Source organism: Vipera berus (assembly GCF_964194415.1).
Source record: "Vipera berus genome assembly, chromosome: 5".
Lineage (NCBI taxonomy): Eukaryota > Metazoa > Chordata > Lepidosauria > Squamata > Viperidae > Vipera > Vipera berus.
The window spans coordinates 63,110,487-63,121,568 of NC_138207.1; the positions used below are offsets into that span (position 1 = coordinate 63,110,487).

The following is an 11,082-nucleotide window of genomic DNA, read 5'->3' on the forward strand; positions in this document are numbered from 1 at the left end:
AAACAGTAATAGGCCTTCCCGTCAAGGAGAATGCAGAAGAAGCACTGATATCAACCTGCTTTCCTTTGCAGCTGTATAAATTCAGACCTTTTTCCCCTCTGAAAACTTTATGAGCATAGCTTCACCCACACGAGCAGTGAACTTTGTCACTTTATTCGTTATAATTTTGCATTTCCTAATTTGTATATTTAGGAAGCTCCCGTTAATGTTTATGGAAATACAACAGGAGTAACCTATTCAACTCCTGTATGTATCTCAAAACAAGCTTGCATTAAAGAAACTAATTTGTTTTATTGCTTCAAGTTACTCCATTCTCAAAACTCATCCTGTGAGTGGTATTTCTGTTAGCATTTCAGATTTTTTTTTTAGAAAAAGTAAAAGGTGTTTCAGAGGGACCACCCAGGTTCGGTAACTGAGCTCTGATCTAGTAATGCCTCAAAGGCAATAGCTGAGAATGACATGAGGATAATTCAACTTTATTTATTGTACCCTTAAATGAATAGAAAGGTGGTGTATCAATTCCAATATTAAAACAGTTAAACTTAAGAAATGCAATCCCAATAAGAGCAATTGAAAATAGTTACATTTAATGAGGTTCTCAAGGTAGAAAAATCTCTGAAGTGTTTTACAAACTGGCAGACTGGATTCATCATTAAAATCTAAGAAATAGATTTTATATACTATTTTAAGAAACAATATAATGGGGTTATACTATGTTCCATAATATATATAATTCATTAAGTGGAGTTTATTTCCAAGAAAATGCAAACAGCTATATTAGCTAAGTTGATTTCAATTCAAATATGTGTGTTAATTCCTGTATTGATAGTAATTTCATCTGGGAATACAAGGCATTGTTTCCATACCGTTTCTTACATTTCATTATAAACACCTCAATAATGTACAGACTTTCCAATATTCATCTTTCAAACAGTTGAGATAGATAAGACAGTTAGACAAGCAGAATGAGCCATGCTACACAATGTATTGTACCTTTAAAATGCAGATCTCCCCATGATCTTTCTGTGTGACTCTTTGTGTTGTCAGGAAGCAGGTATGACTCCCATCATGGTCTTCCCTTACCTGTTAGGAAAAGTTTGAAATAAAGTAGAAACTATGAATTTAACATTAAAACTGTTAACTGTATCTGTACAGAAAGTTAAGTAATATTTAAAGATTCTGATATGTTCCATCCTTGGGGCTGGATGGGCTAGCATCCCCCCATTTAGGGCCAATGACCCACTTGGGGGTCTTTCTGAATTCTTAGTTTCTGCTTCAGAAACAGGTGACAGCTGTCATCAAGAAGCCATTTGTACAAATCGAAATAGTGCGCTAATCGTACTCATTCCTAGAGCAAGAAGCCTATTCTTACTCTTGCTTATGCCATTGCCAGTTTGCAAGTGAGTTATTGCAATATGGTCTACATGGGGTATCTGTAAAGCTAGTCTGGTCCAGAATACAAGGGCATGAACAGTGGAGGGAGGGCTCATTATGCCTATGTAACATCTCTATTTCATAAATCATATTGGTTACCAGCAAGCTTCTGGGTGCAATTCAACATTTACTCATTCCTCAATGTTGACCAATGTCATTTATATTTGATGAAGAAAATGATCCTCCCATGGCAATAAAGAAACAATTTATTAACTAATGCATGATTATCAGCTTTTCATTAATACTCCCAAATCTGCTACTGGAAGCGTTTCATCCTATCACACTTTGGCTTGGCTTGTACATCACGCCAAGTCATTTTAACAAACCCCAATTGGCTTGCTTTATGCAATATGATAAGCCAACTTCAAACCTATTGGAGAAGTGACTTAATACTACAGATGAAGTCAATTTCTAAGACCGAGCCTATTTTTCTCTGGCATTCTAAAGTTATTCAAATTTTTCAGGCCACATTAACACAATAACTTCAAAACTAGGATGGCTTTGAGTTTGGTAGTAAATCCAGAAGATTTCTCAATCAAATATTTTTGAAGTGCCAGAAGTGATTTCATTTAGTTAGTACAGTATAATGTCTGTTGTACTCCTCTCTAGTCCTTACTCCAGTAAACGCAATTCTGTTATGAGAATCTTATACCCTTCAGTTTCAGAAAAGGGGAAAAGGGAAGGCTAAGTTAACATTTTTCTGATTTTCAGGAGCACTGAACTTCAGAGTAGCTTTTGCCTTCCAGATATTGACTCTGGTTGAAAAAAATAGTTTAAGATGAGCTGACTGTTATCATACAAAGTTTGCAAATGCAAAACTAGTTCACATTATGTTTGCTTGGTTCTAATGGAACTGGCCTGGGGCCATGCAAGTGACTGTTAATTTTTATGTTGTTCATGGATGAAACTGAAGGTAATATTAACCTTGTAATGTAAGGCAGGGGTCCTCAACCCCTAATCCATGGACCAGCACTGCACCCCGGCATGCCAGAAACTGGTCCACGCAAACAAACAAAACCCATCCGCGGGATGCAGGCAGTACATGAAACCACGCCCCCTCCAGTCCACGGAAAAACCTCTCTCCATGGAACTGGTCCCTGGTGCTTAAAGGTTGGGGACCTCTGATGTAAGGCACCAGCAAGACACGTTGAAATGGAGCTTTTAATGGCTGATGTTTCAGCATCTTATTTAATGAATCACTAACAGTCTGGATTAAACAATTCTGGGCATTTTACAGCCCTCAGGCCACATCCACCCTTTTAGCTTCCCTATGTGGCTCATGTGAGGTTAATCAGAAATTAGAAATCAAATGCAAATAAGTGCACTCAATACAACTGCAGTGCTTTTATTTTGAATGTGATTACTATTTTTTAAAATTTACCTATGTGCGTGGGTGCGTTCCTACGCACCTTCACCGCACTATTGGTTCGATCCACCACAACAGTCCCAGTTTCTCATGTAGCTCCTCGGGAAAATTAATTGCCCAACTGTGGGCTAAACCATAGTTTGCAGATTATATGCCCCAGCATTCTATTTGCAGGTCCTGAAATACCCTGAGATCATGCTGCCAAAATTCAGTAGCTATAATGGCCACATTTTGATACTGCAATTTTAAAACAATTCGAAATTGGTTTAACAGGAGACAATTGAGCAAAAGGTCCTTCTCCTCCTTACTTCACCTTATAGCTGTCATTCTGTTTACAATAAGCTAGTCACCAAGTCTTCTCACAAAAGGCTCAAAAACTATCATCAAGACATTTTTAGAACACATTATTATCAGTAAATATCTACAGCTCTTAAAATCATTAAAATTTGTAAGTGTAGGCTGCTTCCAAAATCATCACCAGTGAAACAGGAACAATCATTCCATCGTATATACAGTAAGTGCTATTTAGGGCTATTTAGAGCTTTCCTACTGAGAACCAATCAAAAATTCTAGTTTACACCATTTTACCATTCATATGGTAAAGTTTACTTCAACTAAGTGAACTGAAAAGTTGCTCCATGCAGATAAGCCATATTTTTCTCATGTAGATATTCTGTTTGATCTAATTTTATAACATCTAAAATGCAGTGGATTCTTGATAAACACAAGAGTGGCAGCTTGATTTGTCTTAGGCAGTTTCACTGAATTAAACAACAGCCAAAGACATAATCATGCTACTCTGTTGTACCAAATTTAAATCAAGGTCTTGAGGCTCCTTAAAGGATAACATATGTATAACAGCATCAGCTTATGTGGCCCAGATGAAATGGACTACTCCTGGAAAGCCTATACTGAAATGGATTTGTTAATCTTCAAGAGGCCACAAAAGTCTTTGATGTTTGAACACTTAATTTTTTTATTCAATGGAACAGCTTGCTGAAGGCATAATGAGTAAAAAGCTACTGGAGGAAGAAGAAATATATATCACATTCTTTTATAAAGAGAGGCAGAGAAATCTTACAACAAAACAAGCTAAACTTGAATAATCATTCATCTATATTAAGATAGCATTTAAGTATGTTAAGACTGGATTGGGAACAAGAGCAGCCAAATACAAATCACCACCAAGCTCTGCTTGGACAATTTGTCCTGATCTCTATCTCTCCAGCATTCAATTTGTATTTTTTTCAAGGACAAAATAAAGATTTTTTTCAGCATGTGTCACCTTGAACTCCTACAGAAGGTGGAAAATCTGCCTTCAGCTCCTGGGCCTCCAGTTTGTAGACTGCAGACCATCCACAATTCAAACCACTAAAATATGCTGGTACAATGTGTGATTTTTAGCAGTCTTTCATTGGAAGCATGCATTCCAAACTTAATATTACCAAACAACCACAAAAAAATAACTGATCATTTTTGAACCTTATAGCCATACAAATATGAAGTAAACTCCACTTATTACATTTTACTGATTATCCTGATTCTTCTGTTTATGTATTCATTATTCTCACAGTATACTAAAATATAGAACAGCTGCACATAATTTGTTAAACTGGATAAAGATATATTTCCTCTCCTTCGTCCATCCCCAAAATATCAAAAACATGATGAAATCAATTTTTTAAGGCAGAGATGTGAAAATCCACGAGATCAGGGAATGTGATTAAGCATCATGAAAAGCAAGAATTTAAGACAGCTCCTAGAACCGAGAAATTTTAGAAGTCTAATTCCTGTAAGTTAGTATTACTTTAAGAAACATGAAGAGCATTTTCTAGTGTGAGTTACATTTGCAATGTTTTTTGAGAATTCAGAAAGAAAGTATTAACATCTGGGTTAAATCTAAAGCCAACACCTCTTCTATCAACATATTATACCATAACTTTTGATATTAAATATAAAAACACAATACACCTTCATTATCTTGTTACCTGAGAAGAAATAATTATGAGCAGTTTTTTTAATGATTGACTGAAATGTATATCCAGATAAAGGAAGTGTAACATACAATTATAAAACCAAATATGGGTTTTTTAAAAACATATAATTGGATTTTTCTATTTAAAACCTTTCCCAAATATGTGTACGTGTGTGTGAGTGAGTGAAATTGGGATGGAAAAGCCTACCCTACAGATGCAACAATAGGATTTTTCCATATGATCAACAATTCACAAAAATTTGGATTACTATGATGCTCTAACTGGAGGAGAGGTCAATAAAAGCACCCCAAACATGCCTCCAGTACAACATTGAGAATTAAAATGAAAGTATGCCATTTAGAGGGGCACGATGGCTCAGTGGTTAAAGGCGCTGAGCTTGTCAACTGGAAAGTTGACAGCCCAGATTCAAAACCTGAGTGCCATGCAATGGAGTGAGCTCCTGTTCATGCCCCAACACAACTGGATAGGAAAACCTTTACCTTTTTATGCCATTTAGTCAACATTTCTTTAATAGACGGGTGGGCAACCGATAATTTTTGTGTCATGAAGGGCCAGGGTCTCAATTTTTAATTATATTTTTAATACTAAGAAAAGGAAAATGCAATTGAAGAATTTCCTGGTTCAGATGTCAAAATAAACTAACTTAATGTAATCTTGGATATTATATACCTTTACCCAAAGAGAGAAGCATCTGTCTCAGATAGAAAAGTCCATTAGGTTGTCTGCAAGTAATATATGTGCAAAACCTTATATTGTTATAAGATTATATATTGTTAAACCCCAATATCAAGGAGCTCTAGCCATTAAAAATCTTCACCAATTTTCAAGCCTCACCTGAACTTTCATGTAGCATTTCATCAATCAAGAGTGAAACTTACAGATGATTAAACTTATCGGAATCTGTAATTATATTCAGTGCTCTGCTTATATGACATCAACCTTATTTACTTCACTAGTATATAGTTCTATCTTTAAACACAGGTTTTGTTATGATATTTTTAGGTTTTCCATTGTGCCACAAGAACTCATAATATTCACTCCACAGAAGAGATTAAACTAAAGGAGTCATTATCATTATCCAGGAATTGTGGTTGTAATTCTCAGAATTTCAAGCCAACTTGATCTTTGACTGTGATACCTGAAATTCTGGAATTTATCTCAACAACAATGGGAGTGTGTTTTGTGGGGAAATGCTAAAGTATAAGGTAAAGGTAAAGGTTCCCCCGCACACGCGTGCTAGTCGTTTCCGACTCTAGGGGCCGGTGCTCATCTCCGTTTCAAAGCCGAAGAGCCAGCACTTGTCCGAAGACGTCTCCGTGGTCATGTGGCCGGCATGACTAGACGCCAAAGGCGCACGGAGCGCTGTTACCTTCCCACCAGAGTGGTCCCTATTTTTCTACTTGCGTTTTTACGTGCTTTCGAACTGCTAGGTTGGAAGAAGCTGGGACGAGTAACAGGCGCTCACTCTGTTACGCGGCACTCGGGATTCGACCCGCCAAACTGCTGACCTTCTGATCGACAAGCTCAGCGTCCTAAAGAAAATGTGATTATGGACTTAATTCTTAAGTCAGGTGCAACCCTAACGTGCTGTGTGTGTGTCTTCTCCAGTGGACTTTCCATAACTGTTTCAATTCAATCCCATCATTCCCAGCCAGAATGTCCAATGTTGGAAGGCTACTATATATGTTCCTCTAAAATAAGTTGCATTTGGATAGATGGCGGCATATACAGATCTCGCTCTTGGGTAGAATAGCCGCAATAAAAGCTCATATCCTACCGAAATGGCCCCTGCAAGATTGGGGAATTTTTTTTTAGGAAATTAGATCAAATTTTGGGTAAATTTATTTGGTGAGGGGAAAAACCTCGTATAAAAAGGAAAATGTTGCAGGAGCATAAAACAAAAGGTGGCTTGGGGCTCCCTATGTGGGAGCTTTATTACCAAGCCTCTTCCTTGGTTTGGATAAAAGATTGGGTGACCCTTTCAAGAAAACGTATTTTGACATTCGAAGGGTATGATTTGCAGCGAGGTTGGCATTCTTTTTTTATGGCCACAGAAGGATAAGCAATCTAAGTATTTTACCACTCCATTACATTAGAGGAAATTTGCAAAGGGTTTGGGATGAGGTTAAAAAACAAGTGTATACACAGATCCCCAAATGGGTATCTCCGCTAGAATCAGTGACCCTCCCGACTGTACACAGCATAAAGAGAAATTGGACCTATGGTGACTTGTTGGATGAAGGTGGGAGACTTGGATCCAGAGCTGATCTTCAAATTAGAGGATGCAACATAGATTGGTGGTCCTATGCCCAAATACAAACTAGAACCGCTAGAGACAAACCAGAGTATGGTATCGCTCTTCAATTACAATCATTCGATAAGCTCCTCTTGGGTAGTCAAAGGAAATTTATCTCTAACGTATACAATCTTCTGCTGTCCAGTTTCATGGAGGAAGAGATTGTAAAAGACACGATGATTGCCTGAGGGAGAAATATTGGGAGGACAATACAGCTTGATATGTGGCAGAACTTATGGAATAAGATCATGAAACTGACTCTATCCTCCTCCTTTAATGAAAATTTCTATAAAATGATCTACCGTTGGTATCTCCCCCCTGTTAGAAACACTAAAATGTTTCCAGGATCTTCTGACAGATGCTGGAAATGTTGTTGCTCGACCAAGGGCACCTTCTTCCACCAATGGTGGACCTGTTTATATGCCAGACGATATTGGAGAAAAATTCAACAGTGGCTGTTGGAAATAACCGGCGTGAGCTTCCCTATGCAGCCAGACCTCTACTTACTGGGTATAAGACCAGACAATATTGACAAAAGAGATTGGTATATATTTGTTCATGTCTCAACAGCGGCGAGGATGGCCTTTGCCCAATTGTGGAAGGACCCAGATATACCCCCTGATCATTTGATAATAAACAAGATTCTCCTCTGTGCCGAGATGGACAGGTTAACGTACATTTTAAAAGATAAACGTGAATCACTATATAACATAAGTTGGAACAAATGTTTTGTACAGTATGGCTTAAAAGAAGGCTCAATTTAGGAGACGAGTGATGAGATCGCCCACTCAATTGATTTGTGTAATTTATTAGGCCTACAAGGTTGATAAGATATGACCAATGGTAGTTTTGTTTTTGTTTTTTTGTTTTTCTTTTTCTAATGATAAGGATATTTTATGTATTGGAAAGTTTAGCTGGGATTATATATTTTTTGTTAATAGAAGAGTAGATATAACTTTCGGTCTGTTTTATCTGTTTTTCACAATTTCTACTATGTGATTATATGGTTTGTGTCTTTAAACCCCTTGTCCCTTCCCCTATGTATTATTCTGTTGTCAATTTTACTGTAAATAATTAATAAAGATTATTTTTTAAGAATAAAAATAAAATAAGTTGCATTGAGCTTCAACTGTGCTTATTGAAGGGGTTCTCCAGATTTCCAGGGGTTATGTGAGGGGGATCTGCAATTAGTTTTAAAAGCAGTCGGGCTTGCCCAGGCAAGCAAAGCTGGAGCAAATATACTGACACCACTGCAGCTTTGCCAGAGCCAACCTGGTGCCTATTTATTTTCTGCCAAAGGTCTAACCTAAATGGAAGCATTATTTTTATTTATGTGGAGCTGTCCCACAAATTTATTTTTATTTTATTTATTTGTATTTTGCCTTTATTATTTTTACAAATAACTCAAGGCAGCGAACACATTCAACACACCTTCCTACTCCTGTTTACCCACAATTCTGTAAGAATTGGACTGAAAGAGAATGACTGGCCCAAAGTTACCCAGCTGGCTTTCATGGCTAACACAGGACTTTTTCACTTGTGGTTTCTCATGTTCTAGCCTAGCGCCTCACCACTAATCAAACTGGAAATTTATCATTTGTATTTGCAAAGTTTAAGAATTCCAAGTTTACTGTTTTATAAGTGACTTTAGGACTGCAGCCTAGATGTTCATTCAAAAAATATTTAAATGCAGATTGCAATAGTTGCTGGTGGCATTACCTTTCTTCTTCAAGTTGCAACAAGTAGTTGTTTTCAATATTGGCAGAGCACACAGAATTAATCGATACTGCATACACAAGGGCAAGAAATCCTGCAAACTCAAATTTGGCCCAATATTTTCACATCTGGATTGTATGGTTCTTAATAGTACTTAACAGAGTTTTGCATTCTTCCCTATAACAAAGCAGTGCATTCCTATGATCAGAATATAACATATACTGATTGAGTTCAAGCCTTATACCTGGTGTCAAACTAGCTCTTAAATCATCTCAACCAATGATTCATTTCCTCTTAAAACAAAAAGGGGGGAATGAGTTCTGCTTCAAATTTTATAACTTCCACAGCTTTATTTCCAAAACTAAAATATCTGCAGTTAACTTATATAATGCCAACCACACAGTCTGTGATAGGTTTCTAAGCAAATGACATTTAAATTAAGACAAATGCAAAAACAAATAAATGATCATTTTATTTTATTTTCATGACTATTTTATAATGTGACTTTGCTCATGTGTGGAACACAAATGAATACTATTGCATTTGATTATTTCAAATTTGGTCTTGTAAGAAAAATATTTAATAAGATCACATTTCATCTTGGCCTATCTGTAAAATATAAATTACTGTTTGTATTTACTGGCCATACTCCTCCTTTCATAAAAATAAGGGAGTAGAAAAATCCATGCAAGTATTAATAGAAAGTTAAGCTACTTAAATATATGAGTAACCTACTCCCAGAGACATAAAGCTGAAAGGACAACACATAGACTTCTTGGCAGTCTGTCTTCCATTCAACTGTAGCAAAATCATTATACAGTTCCTACAATGCACACTGAAATATATATTATCAAACCAACTCAGAAAACAGATGTATAGATTTAAATTAAAAGATACAAATATGCAGAGCAAGTATGGCAGACAGATCTACATACTGCTGGCAAGTCCTGTGATGAATAGAACAGTTTAAATAGATTTGCATACAAAAGTACCCGCTGCCAGCCCGATTTTCATTTTCACAAGAAATGAAGCCTGGGAGGAACTGCTCATACAGCTGATAAATCAATGACGTATTGGGGGGAAAAATATGACTTTACAACAGCCGTTCAAGGGCAGATCCTATCGCCATGTGCAAGTGTAAAACATGCAGTGAATTACGATGATCCTAAAAAGAGAAAAGCAAAAAAACAAAACAAAAAAAACCCCCTACTTTGGGGGACGGACGGGAAGAGAAAGAAAATGTTAACTCAATGTTTGATCAGCAGCAGCAGGAGCGGCTTACCCTCGGGGTCTGCATCCAGTCAATCAACCAACCGATGCAGTGACATGCCAAGTACATTAAACTGAGAAGAGGCAACTCAACTTTTCCAAAAAAAAAAAAAAGCCAAGAACAAAACCCAACCTCCCACCTCCACCCCCACCCCCGTTCTCGACTCCTGCAGCCTTTCTCCAAACCCTTTTCCAGCCCTTGGCAGCCCCGAGCGGCGAAATCAGAAAGCCGAAGGGGATTCCCCAAGATCAGTCCTCTCCTTCCTACTACTCACTAGGGCAGGGGTCGGCAACCTCGGCTCTTTTATGACTCGTGGACTTCAACTCCCAGAATTCCTGAGCCAGCTATGCTGGCTCAGGAATTCTGGGAGTTGAAGTCCACGAGTCATAAAAGAGCCGAGGTTGCCGACCCCTGCACTAGGGAGTATTTCGGAATGCGAATCAAGCAGCAGACCTTGGAAAGGAGCTACAGCAGGAGGCACCGGATCGCTCTGGCGAATCTCACCCTGAAATACCGAAGTGCTCCTTTTCACGTGCAGGCAAGAAAACCGAAGTGCAAATTACCAGGAAGGAGGAAAAAGAGATAAAAGCGGGGAAGGATAAGCGGTAAGCAAAACAAAACAAAAAAATAGAGCTTCCACCTTAAGGCAGCCCGGCTTCCTCTCTGCCTCTCCAAGAAGGGAATGAAAGTGCCCGAGTTGTCCCAGTCTACACATTGTAACAGTATCTGCCCCCTGGGCGAAACCAACGGCAAAGGAGAGGGAAACGGGGGGGGGCAAGGCTTGAGTAAAGAAAGGCTGGCAAGCGACTGATGACGCTCACTGCCATTCCTTTCTATGACTCGGGGCTTGAAATCTCATTTCGAAGTCGATCCTTACAGGATCCTCAATGGAAATCCCGATTTTGATCGTTAGCGAGAGGACTCCATGAAACCGTTTCTCCGCCCCCCCCCCCCGGCTGAAACGCCGATGCTGTGAATGGGACCTTCCCGGAAAAAGGAAATA

The 11,082-nt window shown here is 38.2% G+C and overlaps 1 protein-coding gene across 2 annotated transcripts in view; it reads right to left on the reverse strand.

The window, feature by feature from the left end:
• Positions 1–10,744, reverse strand: part of FAM53B (family with sequence similarity 53 member B) — a 132,439-nt gene extending 121,695 nt beyond the window's left edge. The window contains exons 1-2 of one of the 2 annotated variants that reach the window (XM_081328483.1): positions 10,720–10,744; positions 994–1,083 (exon numbers count right to left, since the gene is read on the reverse strand). The gene's annotated coding sequence lies outside the window, so the exon portion shown is untranslated. Of the gene's footprint in view, positions 1–993; positions 1,084–2,815; positions 2,852–10,719 lie in introns of those variants that run through there. The other variant, XM_081328482.1, reaches the window with a different exon arrangement.
• Between the last annotated feature and the right edge of the window lie 338 nt (positions 10,745–11,082).